The 22468-nt window shown below is 36.8% G+C and overlaps 2 pseudogenes; both read left to right on the top strand.

Moving 5' to 3' along the window:
* The first annotated feature begins 3435 nt into the window (after positions 1-3435).
* LOC131033839 (DNA-directed RNA polymerase subunit beta'-like) lies at positions 3436-4776 on the top strand (annotated as a pseudogene).
* Positions 4777-4919: 143 nt separating this feature from the next.
* Positions 4920-22468, top strand: part of LOC131033847 (DNA-directed RNA polymerase subunit beta''-like) — a 59567-nt pseudogene continuing 42018 nt past the window's right edge.

Here is a 22468-nt window from a genome sequence, read left to right as displayed (position 1 = left end):
TGCAAGATTTTTGAAAAGAGTAGAGGATTGAGATGACATCAAAGAGAGATTATTTATAATAACACTCTTCTAAAAGAAGGTAAGATATCCTCATCAGGGATATGAATGTGCACAAAATAGAAGGGTTTATTATAAAAGACACTACTCAATGAAGAAAAGAAATTGATGAATGATTAAAGACTTCCAACACCAAGGAGGGGGTCCCAATTAAGGATATGTACTTAAGATACCCATTAGGGATGCTTGTTCCAGTATGAGAGAAGGAATTCAAGTATGAATACACCTCTACAATAAATAAGAAATCCTTATGGAAGACATTACTTCACAAAGGGGAAATTTTAATCTTAAGAAGGAGAGATGTTTGAAATCACTCTTGCCCTCATATATAGGAGAAGAATAGGCCAATAAGTCAAACAAGAAATATTAGGAGAGGGATAAGTATAATTCATTAGATCCTTATTCCCAGAAGAAGAGATTTTAGAATGAGTAGAAAATAAAGCCTCATACGTGGGATTAGAAATCTCTGGAGGAGATTCATAAAGAGATTTGTTCATCACCAAGATTTCCTTATGAGGGGGATGAACCTTGAAACAAGTAAAAGATGATTTAATTGAGGTGAGGTTATTATCACTACTAAATATAGCATTCACATTGAGGGATGGTCTTTTAGATGCTTTGGTGGGATTAGAAGGATTATATCCAAGTCCAAATGAATATTCATGTGTATTATGTTCTAAAGGAACTTTAATTCCTTGTTCATTTACACCACAACCATTGCCATCATAGCCACTCTTAACTAAAATGTGAAATACAGGACCCTAAAGCGATGCCAAATAAAAAAGAGATGGTTGTGCCTCATAGGTCTCAGTGCTATATAAATTACAGGAAGGATTTGAAGAATTATTTGAATTAAAAGCAGCCACAAAGTTGTTACTTAGTTGCTTAGACAAGGTGGGTTTCTCTTTGGGTTCCTCCTTAGATATCTCCTTCTCAGTCTTAGATCCTTTCCAAGATACTCTATACTCTCCTATAAAATTAAGGGTAAATTCTAGAGATTCCCAATCATCATCTAAGAGAACTCCTTCAGGACAAAATATATCTTTGTGAGGGGATTCTGATTGAGTAGAAGAATCGGGAGTACTAGAAGGAACAAAATCATTAAAGGAAGTAGATGTATTTGAAGAAGTAGAATAATTAGGAGAAGAATGGGAAGTAGTTGAACAAGAAGATCCAAATTTTAATGGTTCTTGAGGTTTGGTATCAGCTAATAAGGTGTATGTTGTACTAACAATATAGTGTCTGAAGAGATGGTTAGGAAGTTGAAGTTGAAGAGAGAAAGGCATCCACATCCGTATCAGATATCTTGGTTGCAGGATGACCACAAAGTTTTGGTCAATGAGTAGTGCCTAGTAAAATTCAAGATTGACAATTACTAGGATGAGATATAGTGTGATATCATACCAATGGATGCATGTCACATGCTGTTAGGGAGGTCATGGTAGTTTGATAGGTGTGGCCATGCTAATACCTACACCTTGACAAAGGATGGAGTTCGTCATAAGTTGAAGCCCTTGAAGGATGTGGAAGAAAAGGTATGTAGTAATGTTAGGATGTGTTTTGTTGGTGGAAAAGAATTTTTGAAAGATAAGAAACACAAATGTGTGTGTTTTGCTTCAATTCCTAGAATGGGTAGAGAAGTTAATGAAGAAGTGCCTGTAAAAGTTTCAAGTAATTTGTTGAGTGAGTTTCAGAACATTGTGTCTGAAAATGTGTCTAAGGGTTTATCAAGTGGACAATCTAATGGAGTTGCAAATGACTTTAGTAGGAGGCAAACTTTGTTGAAAAAGATAAAGTTGAAGGTGGTTGGGTTCAACGTACTCAAGAAGTTGTATCCTAAGGATCCTAATTTTGCAGAAGCTTGGAAAGCTTGCAAGGAAACTGTTACTTTAGATGGGATAGGGTGGTTGTATTTTATAATCCAAGATGACATTTTGTTTAAGGGAAGCCAATTGTGCATTCCAATGAGCTCTATGAGAGAGAATCTAATTAAATAAAAGCATGGTGGAGGAATGGCAGGACATTTTGCTCGAGATAAGACCATAGCCATCATTAGTGAGAATTATTATTGGCTTATCATAGGATGTAGATAAATTTGTACAGAGTTGCAAAGTATGTCGGGTGGTGAAAGAAAGGAGTGAGTTGGAATACAGGGCTATATCAGCCATTACCTGTACCTGAGAGGCCATGGGAGGATATAAGTATGGATTTTGTTCTTGGTTTACCAAGGACACAAAGAGGGAATGATTCAATTTTTGTGGTTGTTGATAGGGTTTTGAAGATGGCACATTTCATCCCATGCCAGAAGACCCATGATGATATCCACATTGTTTATTTGTTCTTCAAGGAGGTGGTAAGACTTCATGGTTTACCAAAAATTATTGTTTTAGATCGTGATACCAAGTTTGTTGGATACTTTTGGAGGACCTTGTGGAAGAAGTTGAAGAAAAAATTAAAGTTTAGTTCTACACACCATCCGTAGACCGATGGGTAGACTGAAGTTGTGAACAGGAGTCTAGGTAACCTACTGAGATGTTTGGTAGGAGATAAACCCAAGGGATGGGATTTGATCTTACCATAGGCAAAATTTGCTTACAATAATTCTATTAATATGAGCACAGGTAGATCACCATTCCAAATTGTGTTTGGAGGCAGTCCAAGGACTGCTCCAGAATTGAGGAGGATGGACAAGGAAAAGCATACAAGTCTCAAAGCTGAAGACTTTGCAAAACACATTAGAAATATACATGAAGAGGTGAGAAAGCACATCGATGAGATGAATCTATAGTATAAGGCAAAGGTAGATCAGAAAAGGAGGCATAAGGAGTTCCAGGTTGGTGATGAGGTGATGGTCCATTCAAGGAAGGAAAGTTTCCCAATGGGAACATATAATACACTAAAAATGAAGAAGTTTGATCCCTGCAAGATTTTGAAGAAGTATAATTCAAGGAGTGCATATGGGGTAGAGTTGTCGGATGGAATAAATATTTCCCTTAAGTTTAACATTTCAGATTTAACAGAGTATTATGAAGGTGACACACAGGAGGGACAAGTCATAGAGCCATGTGAAGAGTACCAGAAATAGGCAATATGAGGAGTATCTAGTGAAATGGAGGGAAAGACCTGTTGAGGATTCTTCATGGTTGTCCAAGAAGAGGTTGATCGTTTGGGTTTTCCTCAACTAGCTGAGACGTGACGAGGTCACTTATTAATCTAAGAAAAATAAGACCTTACCGTTCTTTGTATTATTTTCGGAGCCAGAGAATCAATTTATTTTCAGAGCCAGAGAATCAATTTAGTAATAGAAAAATATATGCTCAATTTAAGGAGCAAAAACTTCAAAAACTTCGAAGAAGAAAGGATCTTTTGGTTAGACGTATGAGATTTGCTAAATATTTTCTTCGAACAAATGTAGAACAACAATGGATGGTTCTATGCCTATTACTAGTTCTTCCTCCCGACCTGAGGCCAATGTTTCAATTAAATGAAGGTGGAGTGATTACTTCGGATCTTAATGAACTTTATCAAACGGTTATCCGTCGAAATAATAATGTTTTACAATTCATAGAAACCACTAGTGCATTTCTAATACCGGATTTATTTCCTGACCAAAAGAAATTAGTCCAACAAGTCGTAGATGCACTTCTTGATAACAGTATAGGCACACAACCGGTGAGAGATAGTCACGATAGACCTTATAAATCGTTCTCAGATTTCATCCAAGGTAAAGAAGGAAGATTCCATGAAAATTTACTTGGAAAATGGGTCAATTATTCAGGTCATTCTATTATTGTGGTAGGTCCCCTTCTCTCATTGTATCAACGTGGATTGCCCCGAGAAATCGCAATAGAGCTTTTTCAAGCATTTTTAATTCGTGATCTGGTTGAACGACAGATTGCTCCCAATCTAAGAGCTGCTAAATTTTTAATTCAAGATAGGGGACCTATTATATGGAACGTACTTAAACAGATTATGCAAAAACATCCCATATTGTTAAATCGAGCACCCACCTTACACAGATTATGAATACAAGCGTTTATACCTGTTTTAATAAACGAACGTGCCATTTGGCTACACCCATTGGTTTGTGCAGGATTTAATGCGGACTTTGATGCAGATCAGATGGCTGTCCACGTACCTTTATCTATGGAAGCTCAAGTAGAAGCTCGTTTACTTATGTTTTCTCATCTCAATCTTATCTCTCCAACCATAGGAGATCCTATTTGTGTACCGACTCAAGATATGCTTCTAGGACTTTATAGATCAACTCTTCAAAAAAAATAGGGTATTTATGAAAATAGGTACCATCCAAATAGCTCAAAAAAGAAGATCGTCTCGCCTTCGTTTTATAGCTATGATGATGCGCTTAAATCTTATGAACAAAAACAAATTGATTTAGACAGTCCTTTATGGCTCCGATGGGGGAGAGAGATAGATACCTCTATTATTAATTCAATAAACCAAGAACTTCCTATCGAATGGCTCCGATGGGGAAGAGAGATAGATACCTCTATTATTAATTCAGTAAACCGAGAACTTCCTATCGAAGTTCAATATGAATGTTTAGGTACCTTCTACGAAATCTATGATAATTTTCGAATAAGAAAAGGTAGAGTGGGGGAAATACTTAATAAATACATTCGAACAACCGTTGGTTGCATTCGTTTTAATCGAGAAATAGAAGAAGCTATAAAAGGCTTGTGGACTTATGATATTTGACAAGAAATGTTACTATTCAAAATTTAATGTTATTAATCTTACGCTTATCTCATTGATGCAGAGATAAAGATCAAGGGAGCCTCCCAGCTTAAACCCATTGCTTAATTCTTCTCCCCAAAATAAAATGGGGATATCTTATTCTTATGACACAAAATCCTGTCAAATTTGTCCATCCCTTTCCCTTTGAAGTGCCCTTTTTTAATAAAGGGATGGATAAATTTGTTATGAAGCACCTTATTAGAAGATTCGTAAATCAATTTGGAATGACATATACATCACATATATTAGATCAACTAAAGATTTTAGGTTTCTAGCAAGCTACTGACGCAACTATTTCATTAGGAATTGATGATCTTTTAACAACACCATCTAAAGCATGGCTTATCCAAGATGCGCAGCAATGAGGGTTTGCTTCAGAAAGACATCATGATTATGGGAATGTACATGCAGTAGAAAAATTGCATCAATTGATTGAGGTATGGCATGCTACTAGTGAATATTTGAGACGAGAAATGAATCCGAATTTTAGGATGACTGATCCTCTTAATCCAGTACATATGATGTCCTTTTCAGGAGCTAGAGGAAGTACATCCCAGGTTCACCAATTAGTAGGTATGAGAGGATTAATGTCAGATCCTCGAGGAAAAATTGTTGATCTACCCATTCAAGGGAATTTTCGCGAAGGACTTTCTTTAACGGAATATATTATTTCATGTTACGGTGCTCGTAAAGGAGTTGTGGATACTTCTATACGAATAGCAGATGCTGGATACCTCACACGTAGACTTGTTGAAGTAGTACAACACCTCATTGTACGTAAAGTAGATTGTGGTACTATCCAAGGTCTTTTTGTAAATTTCATTCAAGATCGAGAAACAATAGTAAAAAGTCATAGCAAAACCGGTAGCTACTTGTACCAAAAAAGAAGTCAGTGTGATTCCCCCTAGGCAATAAAATATATTCACATGGGGAGGAACATATTTACTAGTGATATCATCCGCAATCGCCTAAATCTCGAGACGCTCTTCAAACCAATCGTATACTTTATTGAGATAGGTAAACTCAAATTCCCCCTCTGAAAACCGTATATGAAAATTTCCTTTCATACGGCTTAAACAAGAACACCTAAATACTTTTTTGAAGAAAGTACATTGTTTGTAAAATACAAAATTTCATTTCTTTGTATGAAGGAAGAGGATTGAGAATAATCCATCCTTTCCTACAATAAGAAGGAAAAAAACTTCATAGTGATAAGGCTCAAATTTCAAGTTGGCTCATTCTTATGCAAAATAAATCGCTATAGGCCTTTTGAACGATCTTTTATCCTATTTGTGGTATAAATCACCTAGAGAACAACTAGTATGGACGATCAATAGGAATTATCTTGTCGAGATCTCAATAGATGAATAAATCTAAACCTTAGATTTTCATTTCACCCCGATGATTTTTTGAATACTCAGAAGGTTTTATGGGTTATAACCTTCCCATTTCATTGTTACTCACTTAATGAAATATACTAACTAATAAAAATAAAAACTGGAATACTATCTCATTCTTTAGTCAGCATTAGTATAGTTCTTTCAAATTATTGATGAGAAGCTTGGTCACGAGGTCTTAAAAATAGGCATAAACCATAGTTCAGATTTTCTTGAATATATTATATACCTCGTGCTCCGGATATTAACTATTAGAGCAATATCTAACGAGATAGGAGGACCATCTTTATTTTATAAAGACAACAGATCGGTTTTCTGTTGTAGTTTCTGGATTTTCCATCCTTATTTTTGCAATTTATTCATAGTCAAATTTGAAGTCCTTAGAGGCTCTGGATGAGCCTAGAAGTTGGTGGAAATCCAAAGTAGTTGGCCTTTAGGCCCTATTTTGCGTCATCATCTTTTCAAGAGCTTTCCGAAAAGGTATTATCATTGAAACTCCAACAGTTAGATCAAAAGTTATAGCTGCCAGAATTTGGACATTTATGTTTCAAAAAGTTTCCAGTTAATGAATTTGGCTTTAGTGAAATTATGCAGTTTCTTGTTCTAGCGCTAGTTAATCCACCAAGTTTCTATTTCAAATGTAATCTTAGCTCCTAAGGAAAGAAAGTCTATTTAAGACTCATCTTTGAGGAAGATAGTTAAGTTTTTGGAGTTGAGTTTTTGAGAGCTTAGAGTTGGGAGATTGTATTGTGGGATGGGTATTTTCCAGAATCTATAAGCTGCATGTGTGGCAACCTGTGAGGTTTTAATCCTCTGAAATTGTAATGCATGTAGTGCATGTTTTTTGCAAATAATAATAAAATTTCTCTTTTGTTTCTAAATTGTTGTGTTTTTTTGTTCTCAGGTTGTTCCCTCATCACATATCCATTGTCCATAAGGGTTCATCTTATAGAACTATCATTGATAATGACCACAATCATAAGAGGATCATATTGATGTTGAATTTCATGAGAAGGTAACTCATCTTGTGTGAATACAATTTGAGCTTTGGATTTATTTGTAGAATCAATCGAAGCGGACATGCTATTAGGTGTCACTGCAAGTGGGACATCTAAGTTTTTCAAAGCATCTTGTAACATCCTATGATAGGCAGGAGAATTTTGAACCAAATCCCAAAGAGAAATCTTGGCTGGAGTAGCTTTAAGCTGTTCAATAAGATCATACTCCTTGCTAAGAGTTGATATGTGAGGTGCTTGTGGAAGAATAGGTTGAGAGAGAGGAAGTGAAGCTGGGATAACTAGAGGAGAACTAGGTTGCCTATTGTTTCTTGTGTTGTAAGTATGAGCAACCGTATTGTAACTCTCTCTAGTAATTTTCTTAGCATACTCATAAGGGCTCTTAGTAGGATAATTGTTAGGATTCCCATAGATACTGAGAGGGGGGGGGTGAATTGGTATCTAACCGGTTATAAGATTTTCTTAACTTAAAACATGTAGAGCATATCAATACTGTATATCGGTAAACAAGAAATAATGCAATAAATAGAGATAACAACAACCACATGAAAAACACACCATATCACAGTAGTTTAATGAGGAAACCCGGTGTGGGAAAAACCTCAGTGGAATTTGTGACCCACAATATTCACTTACTGGCCAATACGAGAATATTAGTGCTACAAGAGGGGCCTGCACATGCAAGAAGGCCAAGTGCCTAGAGCTCACTGCTCAATTACAAAATGGGAAGTCCCCCTGACTTACAAAATGGATTATATAAATCCAATATCTTTTACTGCTTCAAAATAACATCTACTATGCCAGATCCAGTACCAATTTATAGCTCTGCTTCATACATAAACCCTTAACCTATAATTCGCATAATAGGTCTGCCTTATTTCGCCTATATATTTTCTTTCCTCTATTACAAAATGTTCTACAATGATCTCTTATATATATGAGTCATTTTACAACTTGCCAAGTCAGCTTACAATGATTTTACAATAATTAACAAAATTTATTACAAACAAAATTCCTATCGGCTTCTGTGTCGGTATGTTTCCTGTTACTGTCGGTGGTCTCTGTGTCAGTGTAGAGTCTGTCTTTGCCGATGCCAGTAAATTGTCTTGCCGGTGTCATAGGATTGTAAGGTTGCCATCAATGACAAAACCTTTTATCACCTACAATATCTGATTGGAGTGTGCATTTTCCAACAATCTCCCCCTTTGGCATTGATGACAACACTCATGAGAAAAATCCAAAAATTGTTATTCAAAAGAGTGTCGGAATTGTCTTACCAAAAATTTGTGTACCAAAAGAATATGTGCTCTCCCTGAGCTGATGAGTCATTTGCTGGTTATTTTTCTCATTCCACTACTCCCCCTTTGGCATCAATGGCAAAGGTTGTCAAAGTGTCAATTGAGTGTGGTTTCCTGTTTCATCCTTGTAACCGGTTGGTTACAATCTGAAAAAGATCTGCCAAAACTAGATTCAGGCTCCCAATGAACTTTTTGTTGTCTTTTATTGCAGCCTTAGTCCTCTGAACTGTACCAGTGAGGTGTTGCATTTGCTTTGTCTATGTTTTCTGTCCTTGAATCAAAGCATCAAATATTTATTTTCTTTAGGAGGTGAGGTAGTCCAATTTTGGACTAAGTCTCCATTGTAGATCTTTAGCCTTTCATTTTATTCTTTCCTTCTCTCTTTCCAACTTTAGTAGTTCTTCCTCAAAACCTATTATTTTCTGCTCAAAAACTGATAATGAATCAAATGAATAAATGAAGTTATCAGCTAGTTGATTTAATTCCTCTTGTACCTTGCTGATTTTCTTGTCTATATCTACTATCAAAAAGTTAGTTTTACATGTATCCCTGTACAAAGTTTTAAATTCCTTCAGTGTACTACACAGTTCTGGTAAAAGTGTGTCAAATTGCCTTGTACACTTCTTTATTTCCTCCTCAAAGAATTTGTGTTTTTCTTTCTCTAGTCTCTCCTTGAATGCTTCCTCTTTTATTTGTTCAACTGTCATAGTGTTGTCGGTAATATACTTAGACAAAGTGTCAAGTTGACTCAAGGCATCTTTATTATCTACATTACATTTAGGTGCTATCATTTTCAAAATTGGAATGGTATCATCTATTTCCTTGTATGCTTGTGAGCTACAATCTATTATCTTCTTAATGGAATCCAAAAGAGCTTCTATTACATTAGTTGATTTGAATTCTGCATTTGAAGAGCCAACACTATGTATCCCTCCGATGGGAGAAATTTCCTTGCTTGTGGTGACCTTTGGTAGGTCAGTTTGTGTTTCCATTTCTTTAAGCAAAGGTTTGGATTGCTCAGCTGATGTCGGTGGCACTGTCTCTGTATGAACCTGCTATTGTGATGGAGCTTGTTGCTCTGTGTTGTCATTTGCTAGTTTACCTTCTGTACCATTTGTTACCGGTGGCTCATTAGCCATATCTATTTTCCCAGTTGTATCCTTATCTACCAAAATATTGACTTTTTGTGTGTCAATGTCCACTGCATATAAAACCTCAGAATTGGGATTGGTCTTGTGGTATGTCCATACTCTCACTAGCTGGTTGATTGTCAGTGGTAACTACCAGTGGAGTATCTAGAGGCGGTGGGGATAAGTTATCTTTTATTTTTATGCTAGGTGGTCCACCAACCTTTCCTTTTCCCTTATCCTTATCCTTCTGATATACTTTGATGGGTTTAGGCTTTCTATATTCTTCCTACTTTTCCTTTTCTACAAGGAATATGTCCCATGCATTCACAGTTTCCTCTGCTACCTCATTCACTCTACCAACCATAAGTGCTACATGTCGGTGTGCAGTTGAAAATACTGATCAGTTAGCCTCTGAGATCAATTTATCTATCTCATTTGGTGAGTTGACTGGATATATAGAAAGAAGTTTTTCAATTTTTATTTTCTTATCAAGCTCTACAACAGCTTGCCTTCTATCTTCAAGTCTTTTGAATAGTTCTGCCAGTAATTCATCCACAACTTGCATCAAAAATTTCTTGTACATATCCAAGTGTAGGATTACACTGTTTTCAACTTTTTCCTTGTCATCGGTTGATAATGAATCATACAATTTATTGATGTTTTTCAGCTTTCCATCCTCTGTTATTTCATTTAGAAGTTTGTCAATTAGAGCAATGATTTGTTGAGTCTTCTTCTTGGGTGTTAACTTCTTCTTCGAAGTCAATTTCCTAGCTGAGGGCCTTACTGTCTGTTGTTTCTATCTGGTTCTTCTAGGAGAAGGTGTAGATACCAGTGAAGGTTTCATTTTTCTCACAACTCTTTTAAATTCAGCTGGTATATCACTTTCTGAAGAATTTCCAACCGGTGAAAGGTGAGTTTCCGGTTGAAGTGATTCTAACTCATCTTCAGTAATGCCAATTTGTTTAAGTACATCTTCTTTGATAGCTTTAGCTTGTCTAGATCCTCTTCTAACTGTTTCTTCCACCTTCTTTACCCTTTTCTTTGATTGGATTTGATTTTCAATAGTCTTAGCACTGCCAAATACCTCTTCTTTAGGCTCCTTAGGTGCTTCCAGGAGGGCTTTTGCATATGTTTCAATTATGTGGTCATCAGTTTCATAACCCATTTCAGTAACCCAAATGGTTCTCGGGACAACTGCCTCCATCCAAATTTCATCCTTCTTAATAACAAAGCATATTTCATTCTTATACTTATTTACAATTGCTTGTGATAATCTAAATCTGGTATTCATCTGGGCCTTTAATGCCTAAAAATACTCATCTATGTTCTTTTCTCTATTCTCTCCCATGTTGTTTAGTAAATTAGACAATTGTTTGTCTACCAGTATATCAAAACCAAGATTTTTGTTACCGATACCGGGCACTTGTTTTGTTATGTATAGCATTAAATAGACAAGTAGTTTTCCAAATATGAATGTCCCCTTTTTGTCTTTCTTCATCTTTCCAATATTGTCAATAAGTTCATCTTTCAACCATTCACACACATCTATTTTTGCATTATCTTTAATCATATCATAGGCACTCTTTATGCATAGGCTAGAGACTGAATTTAACCTATTTGCATGTGTGGTTTTGTAGCCTAAAATCATGCTAATGAATCTGACATTGATGTCGGTTACATCATTTACTCTTAAGGATCTCTTATCAGATGTTGCACCAATTAGATTAATCACTAGGTCATTTGAGACCTTCTTTGCCTTATTAGGTCTATTACCGGTGGAAGGTAACCCTGTCACAGCTTTTACTGCCTCTTTTGTAATTTTGTGAACTGAGTCTAACCAGAAGAATGCACCATGTACTTTTCTTAATACTATCCTTATAACATCCTCAGGAAAATCTGGAATACTAAGAATTTTAGTGAATCCTAGGGTTTCAACTATTTTGTGTTCAGGTTTCACATTACCGAAATCATCACAAATTACAGTCTTATACATGCTCTTGATTTCCTCATCACCTAATTCTTCTATGTGACAATGAATGTACATTCGAGGGTCTTCAGCAAAAACTACTCCTTTGGGGATTTGATAAAAAGCACCAACATTATCATCTTTCCTGGCAATCTCGGGAACTAACTGAAATGCGAATCTAGGGCATTTAATCACTTCGACTATAGTAGGGTTTGCTATGAATTTGAGAATAGATGAAGAAGCCATGATTATAAATACCTTTACTTGCCTTAGGAATGATTGCTTGCTGAATTGCTTCACTTCTTTTCTCAGAATGCCTTTGCTCTCGAATTTTCACACTCTCAAAGGTTTGAATGCTCAGTGAAATGAAATTGGAGCCAAAACACTTTATTTATAATGTTAATTTTGCCAACCACCACATTTAATGCTTGTCAGTTAAGTAATGACTTAACTTATCTGCCGATATAGAAGTAATTTCAACTTCTCACCATCAACCGAGAGAATAATAGCATGTTTCACATTTGATTGCTAAACCCTCAAGGGAATTTTCTCCAGTTAGAAGAAGAGCCTCCTACCGGTGGAGTGTTACTCTCTTCTATCGGTGGAGTGTTACTTTGTTCTGTCGATGGAGGAGTGTTCCTATCACCATTTAGATTTGATTTCTTGATCCATTGTTTTGAGAATTCCTTCTTTACTTCTTCAACCTTCTCTCTACCTTTCAAACTAGGACCTTTGTTATTTACTAGTGAGGACTTGCTTCTACAAAATTTTGCAATATGTCCAATCTTATTACAGGCATAACAAGTCACATTATTTTTCTGAATAGCTTTCCCATATCCTATGTCGGTTTGTGTTCTGCATTGATTAGATAAATGTCCAAATCTTCCACAAACATAACATCTTACATTCATTCTGCAATTCTCTGAATTGTGACCAACTTTGTTTCATTTTTAACGTTGACCGGTGGGTGTATTGGTATTCTAATAATTTCTAGATCTACATTGATTTTCTCTATGACCATACTTGTTAAAGTTAAATCATTTGCCATTAAATTTATAAGAAGTAGGTTGTCTTACCGGTTTGCCTTGATCTTGTGTGTTTGTAGTACCGGAGCTTTCACCAACTTCAAAGCCAAGACCATTAGTGTCACCATTAGGTTTCTGATTCTTCAACAAGTCAGCAAGTTCTTCTGAGCTTTTCTTGAATTTTTCTTTATGTTGATTTTCAGTAGCCAGTTCTCCTTCCAAGATACCTTTTTGTCTCATGAGTTCATTTGAGTCATTTTGTGGATGCATCAAATCTGTCTTTAACATATCATTTTCATAACTAAGTATTGTGTTTTCATTTGTAGCATCATTCAATCTTCTAGTCAAGTCTTCTTCATTCTTCTTTCTATCTTCAATTTCTTTACAAAATCTCATAGTCATATCCTGCATCTCATTCTTTGTTGTCATGTTTTCTTGTTTCAGCTTATTCATCAGATCACTAAGAGTTTCCTTTTCATCATTCTCATTTTGTATCTTTTCACAAAGTTCTCTTCTCTTGTTTCTTGTAATGGTAAGATTTTCTTGAAGTACCTGACTAATATCTTGTGCAGCTTTTAGATCATCTTCAAGTTTGATATTTTTCAATTTTTCTGCATCATAGTCTGAGAGAGCTGCTTCTAATTGCTTCATCAAGTTTTCCATCTCTACCGGTGTCAAGATCTTCCTCAAGTTGTTACACTTCTAAAAATAGAGGACCAAGCTCTGATACCAATTGTTAAGATTCCCACAGATACTGAGAGGGGGGGTGAATCAGTATCTAATCGATTATAAGTTTTTCTTAACTTAAAACATGTAGAGCATATCAATAATGTATATCAGTGAACAAGAAATAATGCAATAAACAGAGATAACAACAACCACATGAAAAACACACCATAACATAGTATTTTAACGAGGAAACCCGATGTCGGAAAAACCTCAGTGGGATTTGTGACCCACAATATTCATTTACTAGCCAATAAGAGAGTATTACTACTACAAGAGGGGCCTGCACCTACAGAAAGGCCAAGTGCCTAGAGCTCACTGCTCAATTACAAAATGGGAAGTCTCACTAACTTACAAAATGGATTATATAAATCCAATGTCTTGTACTGCTTCAAAATAGCATCTACTATGCCAAATCCAGTACCAGTTTATAGCTTTGCTTCATACATAAACCCTTAACCTATAATTTGCATAATAGGTCTGCCTTATTTCGCCTATATATTTTCTTTCCTCTATTACAAAATGTTCTACAATGATCTCTTATATATATGAGTCATTTTACAACTTTCCAAGTCGGCTTACAATAATTTTATAATAATTAACAAAATATATTACAAACAAAATTTATATCGGCTTATGTGTCGGTATGCTTCCTTTTACTGTCGGTGGTCTATGTGCCGATGTAGAGTCTGTCTTTGCCGTTGTCGATAAATTGTCTTGCCGGTGTTATAGGATTGTAAGGTTGCCATCAATGACAAAACCTTCAATCACCTACAATATCTCATTGGAGTGTGCATTTGCCAACAATAACCTCCTTGCACAGTAATAATAGGTTTCTTAGGAGTGAAAAAAGAATCATTAGCATAACCACCTCGAACCACTAAGATAGGCTTACGTAGGGAATTTTAAGAAGGAAAAGCACCTTGAACTATGAAGAGAGGTTTATTAGGTGTTTCATTCACATGTATCAAATTGATTGAGGATGGTTTAGGAATATCAAAGGTTTCCTTAGAAGAAGAATGAACAAGAAGGTTGGAAGAATTATTGATACTCTCTCCTTGCACTAAAATTTTATAATGGATAAGACCAATTTTAGGAGGGAGACTGGAAGTAGACATTGACGATTTAGGAAAGGTCATATCATCCTCTATCACCAAAGGGTCTACATGGGGAATAAAATCTCTAGGATAAGGATCAACATTATTCTTTAAAGTCTCACCTTTGAGAGGGAGATATTCGAAAAAGATTTTAACCATGTTATCTTGAACTAGGGTATCCTTATGAGTAGAAGCAAGTTGATGAGAGGGAGAAGCTTTACCTTTATAGAAAAAAATATTGAGATTCATGGAAGGTGAGATGCTATCAAGAGAGTTATCAATCATGATTTTATCCCCTTTGGCTAGGGCTCTCTTATGGGGGAGAGAATAATCAACACCTTCTTCTAATGGTATATCCCAAGTAGTGAGGTCATTAGTAAAAGTATTAGAAATATCTTGCACAAAGATGTCCTTATTGCTATTGCCAATTTTGGGAGAAGGGATAACATTGTTCATTAATTCTTCATCCTTAGGAAGGATAGAATCACTACATATATTTAAATCATCCTCTTTCCTCAAAATGTCTTCAATAGGATCTTTAGGGAAGAGAGAATTAAGGAAATTTATTATGATTTCATCTTCTTTTTCTAAGGCATCTTTAGGGGTAAGGCAAACATTAGGAGAAGGGAAAGCATTTCTCATTAATGCATTATCTCTAGTGGGAATTTTGTTGGAATCAAAAGAGGAAATGCTCTAACTAGGAAAAGTAGAGACAATACCATCTTCTTGCACAAAATGAACCTCATGAGGGGAGTATTATTTAGGAGGGAGATGAACATATTTCTCCAAAGATTCATGCTTAGGAAGGAGATGTTTGGAAGAAGTGCTCATAACGTCTTGTTGTACTAACATGACCCCATTGGTAAGACCAAATTTAGGAGAAGATAAGTCAATGTCCATCAATACCTTTTCACTTAGAGAGGCATCATGTAAGTAAGGTAAGGTAACATTAAGAAAAGTGTTTATGATATCATCCTCTTCCTCTAAGATAGCTAGATGAGAAAGGCACATTTTAGGAGAATTGTCAAGTTCACTCTTCAAATCTTCATCTTTAAAACATGGGAGAGTTTTAAATGGATTCGTAACAACTCTTTTAGGCACTAAAATGTTGTCATAAATAAGAGGTGGTTCTCTAAGAGATGGAAAAATTGGAATAAGGGAAGCTAACCCATTATCACATTTACGAAATGAATGCATCATGACAAAAAAAATTCCCCATTCAAATGATAACATATGCAAAAAAGAAGGAAATGTTCAATTTTAACAAATGCAAGCACTCTAAATGTTGATTTAGAAAATCAAATTTATAAGTGAAATGAGTTCCTAAATCATATCTGAAAATAATGATCCAAATTAAGCTATCCACTAGTTCAATTTTGAATTGAAAACTTAGGGTTTTAACAAAATAACCTCTAAATTTTGAAATTTGCAAGGAATTGAAACTTGTAAATGTAAATTTGAATTTGAAGTTGAAAAAATACTTAGATCTCAGAAAATGAATCATAATTAAAGAAGATTGGATTCACATTGGGTTCATCAAAATGTGGAAGCGGGCAAAACGAGACCGGGTGACTAGGACCTCATCCTACTTTTGCGAACACATTGGGAATACGAAAGAGCCTAGGGAGATAGCTCACTTTGGATACTTCTTGTGGGAAAGAGAGAGCCAAGGATCACCTCTTAGGGTTTCTATTCCTCTTGTTGCAAATGATGAGAAAAACTAGGGTTTGAATGATCAACTAGATTAGGAGATAAAGAATGAAGCATAAATGAACTTGGAATTGCACAAACTTGTAGATATGAAACTGAGATACTAAAATAATTAAAGGGGGAGGATTTTGGATGTGTACCTGATGTTTCAAACTAATCCAAACTGACCAGGACCAAGGTGCCATGCCACTATCCCTGAGAATCTAACAGAGAGCTGCAACTGAAAGGCTAAAATCAGAAGGGCCTGAGGCTGCAACCTGTCAAAATTCACTTGAAAGTGGAAGGACCATGGCGCCATGCCATTGCCCTAGGTAGGACCAGGGTGCCACACCCTTGTCCCAAGAAGATTAGGGAAAATATGAAGATTCTGGACTATTCCTGTGGCTTTTCCTGATCCAAAACTGCCTTCAAGTGTCTGCTTCTGCACCTCCAACTGAAAAAGAAGGGTTTGGGTGGCTATATAGGGTTTTTCCTCAGTCAAACCCCTCTGTTGGTGATTTCCACCTCCACATATAGCCAATAATGTACTGAAAATGTGTGTGCTAGAACCTTGTGTGTATGCAAGATCCTAAAATGAAAGAAACTAGAGCTACCCTATGCATGAGAGTAAACCTTAAATGTAAATATGAATGTAAAAGATAATGCTTCAAACCAAATATACTAAATGATCTAAATCATGAATGTAAATATGCAAATTGATGTAAAGAAGCTCATACAAAGACATGAAAATAACATGAAATCATATCAATCCCAAAGGGAGAGATATTGCCACTAGATCTCCAATTATTCTTCAATGTCTTCAAGGCTCCTAATTGATGATGAATGCTTCACAAATGCTTGATGAATATTATTGAATGTTTTTGAAGACTCCACATAGGCTTCTCTTACATAGAAGGCTCCTTGTGCTCCAAAAACCTGCTCTTAGATTCTTAGATCCGATAGGTAGATCTTAGTTGCCTTATGTTGGTGTAAATAAATATTCATCATGGATATTATTACACTTTACTTAAGTTAACTTAAGATAATGCATCTCTTCATAGTTTGGATATGAGACATTTAGGGTCATGTGCACATAGGGATATAGCTTGTAGGAGAAATTCCACCTTTTGTGGTCTTATTTTGTTGTTACACTCCACATTCGGTGGGTCATCCACCTCTTGTAGAATATTATATTATTTCTCCTACCTACCCCTAGTATTTCTCACCTACCCTTGTTTCTCATTGATCCACATGTCATGATTGTGTGCTTATATATACACATGACCTTGCCTATATAAGTAGGCTCATACTCATTGTATTGGTGAATCTAGTTGATCATTTGTATATTGATGAGAATACAGTTTGTTCTTGTCATTCTTTTGTCTCTCTTTTATGTTTTTCATTTTGCCCTTGATCTTGGAAAAAATTGTAATGGTATCAGAGCTATTGGGGCTTCATTTATTGGTTTTGAGAGACATCTTGGAAGGATTCTATTTTTGGATCTGAGGTACTACATGTTTTCGAGGCATCCTAGAGCGTTTTCGACCTCACCATTGCGTCTAGGAGGCCATTTCCATAAAAATCGAGTATAAACTTGACCTATTTTGGCGAAAGTCAAATTTTGGGTGTTGGAGAAATTTTTTGCCCAATTCGGGTGGTACGATAAGGAATTTTTGGATTTTTTCAAAAAAAAAAAATTCTGAAAAATAATTTTCCAATTGAAAATCTTTTTTTTTTTTAAAAAAAAATTTGAAGATTTTTTTTGGTGATCCGTACCTGCTACCCAATCAGCAGCGCCCAGACATCATTTTTTGAAAAATTTTAGACCCCTCTTCGTTGAGCAGTTTGGATTTTTGGGTCAACTTTGGAGGCTCATAACTTGCTCAATTTTGCTCCTTTTTGGGTGCAATTTTTTTTAATTTGGGTTAATTTTTCATGCTCTTCACAGTGGTGTGGTTATTTTCTGATTTTGGTGCACAGGTGTTTTGGAATTTTCATATTCTCTCAGTTGTACTTGTCCAATCCTCAATTTCACAACTTCAAAGGCTTCATTTGAGCTCATACGACCTCCTTTTCAGGTGTCATTTTCTTTGAAAGTGCATATTGTTTCGTCTACTTTTATAATCTATAATCAGGTTTTAGAGATTTTGAGTGGATATTGTACTTTCATATATTGGTCTTTTTTGGCCTATTTGGTACTTGTAATTTGCTTGGATCTTAGTTTAGATCTATTGCATTATCAGTTTGAGTTTCCTTTGGCCTCTTTGAGGCAATTGTAAATTTGAAATCAAAAATCCACTTTGTCATTTTTTGCAAGTGGCCCATTGTACACACACTAAGTATAAAGTGCCAAATCATCATTTAGGGGGGGGGGGGGGTCTTTGATTGAGTGAATTTGGGGGGGTGTCTTGTGTTATTGTGTCTCTCTTTCCTTGTGCTCTTTCATTTTTGTTGCAATGAATCCTCATAAATTTTCACCTTTAACTCCACATAATTATGCATCATGGAAAATTAAAGTATGGAGCAAATTAATGGAAAAAGGTCTCATACATTACATAGATGGAACAATAGCAGCATCACTTCATCCTAAGGTTGATCATAATGCTCAGTTAGAATGGCTCATTAAGAATCGCATGGCTCTTGGAACATTGTGTAAGTATGTATCAGATGACCTCATTTTTCACATTGAGGAGTGTACTACAATCAAAGAGGCTTGGGATATGTTTCAGAAATTGTATGGTCAAGTTGATGAAATCAGAGGTTACAAGATTGACAATGAGCTCACCAACTTGGATCCCAAGAGTTTTGATACAATCCAAGATTATCTCACCAAAGCAAATGAGCTAAGAGCAAAGCTTTAAGGATTGGGGAATTGACAAAAATGATGCTCAGTTGATATTCAACTTGTTGGACAAGCCTGCACCAGAATATGCAACATTTGTTTCAAGCTTCCAAACTCATTGTTTGACAATATGGAGTTCCTACATTATACCTTCATTTGATGCTTTCATAGAAATGTTGATATTGGAACAATCTAAGTTGTTGAACATGGGGCTTCTCAGGTCCTCAAAGTCCAAGGCTTTGGTGGCTAATCAAGGAAGTCAAGGGAGTCAAGGCAAAGACTCCAACAATAACAAGAAGCAATCTAAGTCAAAGCCATAGTAGGAAAAAGGGCAATCATCCTCTCCATCACAGGGTGATTTTTCATCCTCTTCCGAGGAGGGAACTCCACCTAAGAAGGATAAACCAACTTGTGCTTATTGCAAGAAGTATGGTCATGATGAGCATTGATGCCACACCAAGCAAGTTGATGAGTTGAAGAATCTTCTTACTAAAAATAACATTAACACGTCATCCACCTACACAAAGAAGGATTCATCTCCTTCCTCTTCCTCACAGTCTAAGGGAAAAGGGAAAGCATTTGTGGCTACAACAGGTTCTTCATAGCAGTGGATACTTGAGTTGGGTGCCTCTTATCACATGGGCTCTACAAAGGAGAAGTTTTGTTCATTGGAGCCATCAAAGATACCTCACATTTACATAGGTGATGATACACAAGTTGAGGTTGAAGGGAAAGGTTCAGCTGACATTGATGATAGAACATTTGAGAATGTTCTCTATGTTCCTAACTTGTCTACCAAGCTTCTCTCTATCTACCAAATCACTCACTATGGGAATGGGAAAAGGTTGAGTTTACACCTGTTTAAGTTGTGGTAAAGGCTTTATTCATTCTCCCATTTTATGCCAAGTTCTCCTTCTAGGGCCTTGCTTACCCATTCAAATTTTGAAAGTAAGCTATGGCATGAGTGGTTTGGTCACCTCAACTACCGCTATCTTCAATAGCTCAGCACTAAATACATGGTCACAGGTCTACCTCAAATCAATTTTTCAGAGGGTGTATGTTCAGGTTGTTCCATGGGCAAGCATCCCGAGGAGAATTTTGATAAGGGGAAATCTTGGAGATCTTTGGAAGTTCTTCAACTTGTTCACAATGATGTAGCAGGTCCATTTCCAACACCTTCATTTAGTAAGGCCTGCTATGTCCTCACCTTCATTGATGACTACTCCCACTTCACTTGGGTCTACTTTCTTATTCATAAGAGTGAAGTATTTGATAGATTTCAAGACTTCAAGACTCGTGTGGAGAAGAAATCTGGGAAAGTGATCAAGATTCTTCGCACAGATAATGGAAGGGAATATGTGAACAAAAGACTTGAGGATTTTTGTACATTTGAAGGGATTGATCTTCAGCATTCTGTTGCATACACTCCACAGCATAATGGAGTTGCAGAGCACAAGAATAGAACTCTCGAAGAAATGGATATCTATATGATACATGCACGTTCTCTTGATCCTACCTTTTGGGCAGAGGCTATCAATTGTGCCACACACATCCAGAATTGGGTTCCTCACAAATCTTTGCAAGGTATTACTCCTTTTGAGGCTTGGGCTGGTAGGAAACCGATTGTGAGACATTTTAGAGTCTTTGGGTGTCCAGCGTGGGCTCGCATTCCTCCACAAAACACAAGGCATTGGAATCTCAAAGTAGGCCTTACATATTTATTGGATATCCTGAGGGTGTTAAGGCATATAGATTGATGGATCCTGAGACACATGAGGTGTTCATTGAGAGGAGTGTTCATTTTGAGGAAATATCTCCTAGCTTAGCCTCTCTACCTCCTCCACCCTCCTCCATTGTGGATAGTGATTCTAGTGATTCAGATGATGACACTCCTTCAACTCTGACTTGTAGGGTTACACCTACGCAAGGTCCACTTGCAGTTGAGGAGCCTCATTCTCCACCTCCACCTAGACCTTGTTGGGCTCGACAGACACTTGAGTCAGTGGGTTCTCTTGTTGGGGATCCTTCAGATACACGGAGGACTCGATCATAGCATCAGGACTTTCCACACGCATTCATTTCTACCACTTCTGATCTATAGACATTTCGAGAAGCATTAGGGGTTCCTGAGTGGGACAAAGCTATGTAGGAAGAGTATAGTTCCTTGATGAGGAACAACACATGGGAGTTAGTCCCTCTCCCTAATGGGAGAACGATGGTTCGATGTAAGTGGATCTATCGAACCAAGTTTGTAGCGGATGGTAGTGTGGATAAGTATAAGGCTCGGCTTGTTGTGAAAGGTTTCTCTTAGGTTCTAGGTGTTGACTATACTGAGACCTTTGCACCCGTAGCCAAGATGAACTCCATTCGCTTGACACTTGTTATTGTTGTAGCTCATGATTAGGTTGTACATCAGATGGATGTGAAGAGTTCTTTTCTTCATGGGGATCTTGATGAGGAGATTTATATGGAGCAACCACAGGGTTTCATCCAGGATTCTTCCTTGGTTTCCATACTAAGGAAATCTCTCTATGGCCTTAAGCAGGCCCCCAGGGGCTTGGTACGCCAAGATGGATTCCTTTCTTCTCTCAGTAGGGTTCACCAAGTGTCATTCTGATCCGAATGTCTACATTTTTCAACAGGATGACTCACACTTGATACTTGTGCTCTATGTTGATGATTTGATCATTACAGGGAGCATTGCATCCATCATTAGCAGTGTCAAATCTACTTTGCATGACAGATTTGGTATGACTGACTTGGGTCTTTTGCACTACTTTCTTAGGATAGAGATTTCATAGTCATCTTCTAGGATTACTCTTTTGTAACCCAAGTATGCTCTTGATCTTCTTACACACTTTCACATGGATAATTGTAAGCCTGCCCTGACTCCCTTTCTTTCAGGAGTCAAGTTTGAGGCTCAGTGCTCTTCTCCACCAGTTGATGCCATATTGTATCATCGGCTTGTGGGTATTCTCATCTACTTGACTCACACATGCCTTGATATTTCATTTGCAGTTGGCATGGTTTCCTGCTTCAAGAAGGAACCACACGAGCTTCATTGGAAAGCCACCAAACACATCCTTCATTTAATCCAAGGTACACATCACTATGGGATTCACTATGCAGCAAGCATAGGACTTCGCTTGGTTGGTTACACAGACTCCAATTGGGCTGGCAATCTTGATGATCATAAGTCTACTTTAGGTTATAGCTTTCACCTTGGTTTGGGCCCCATTTGTTGGTAGAGAAAGAAGCAGCACGCTATTGCTCTCTCTTTGACTGAGGCTGAGTATCAAGGAGTTGTTAACATAGCAACTGAGATCATTTGGCTTCATAAGATTCTCATAGAGTTTGGGTTCACCACTCCATGACCGACAGTTCTACATTGCAATAATCAAAGTGCTAGTGCTATCTCAAAGAACCCGGTCCAACATTAGTAGATCAAACACATCGAGATCCATATG

The sequence above is a fragment of the Cryptomeria japonica genome, chromosome 3 (genome assembly GCF_030272615.1).
Source record: "Cryptomeria japonica chromosome 3, Sugi_1.0, whole genome shotgun sequence".
NCBI classification, from domain to species: domain Eukaryota; kingdom Viridiplantae; phylum Streptophyta; class Pinopsida; order Cupressales; family Cupressaceae; genus Cryptomeria; species Cryptomeria japonica.
The sequence above is the reverse complement of the archived record's forward strand: the minus strand, read 5'-3'. Positions and strand labels throughout refer to the sequence as shown.